Below are 515 nucleotides of genomic sequence, written 5' to 3' on the forward strand. Positions count from 1 at the left end.
CGGGGGAGGCCAGCGGATCCCAGGACCCAGTCAGAAGCTGAGCTGCAAACTGCTGAAGAATTACCTGGTGTTTAATGAAAGCGGAGGGAAAAAAGTACAAAGAAGAGGAGCAGGTGATGCCCGGGTAGGGCAGTGGGTGTCCCCCCACCCCGGAAGCCCTCAGGGGGCAGTGGCCGAGCCCCCCCAGGCCCCCAGCTGTGCAGAAGGGGCCCAGCATCATGGGGTCAGCCCCATGGCCAAGCACAGTCCCAGGGTCCCCAAATGGGTGGCATCAGGTCCCGGAGGGGGTGGCATCTGTCCCCTCCATTTTGCACCCTCCTTAGGGACCCCTCCCCCAAGCGGCTCTGGTTTTGGTGGGGGTCAGAGCAGAGGCAGCATCCTAGGCTCCAGGACGAGGAGAAGGCGTCGAGCAAGGGGTCTTCTGCAGAGTTAGGTGGACTCCCACCGACCTGGGCAGAGGGGAACGAGGGTCACCGCGTGGCACAGGACCCCCACGGATGGCACCTCCGTTCCCT

The sequence above is a fragment of the Merops nubicus genome, unplaced genomic scaffold (genome assembly GCF_000691845.1).
Source record: "Merops nubicus isolate BGI_N331 unplaced genomic scaffold, ASM69184v1 scaffold38506, whole genome shotgun sequence".
NCBI classification, from domain to species: Eukaryota; Metazoa; Chordata; class Aves; order Coraciiformes; family Meropidae; genus Merops; species Merops nubicus.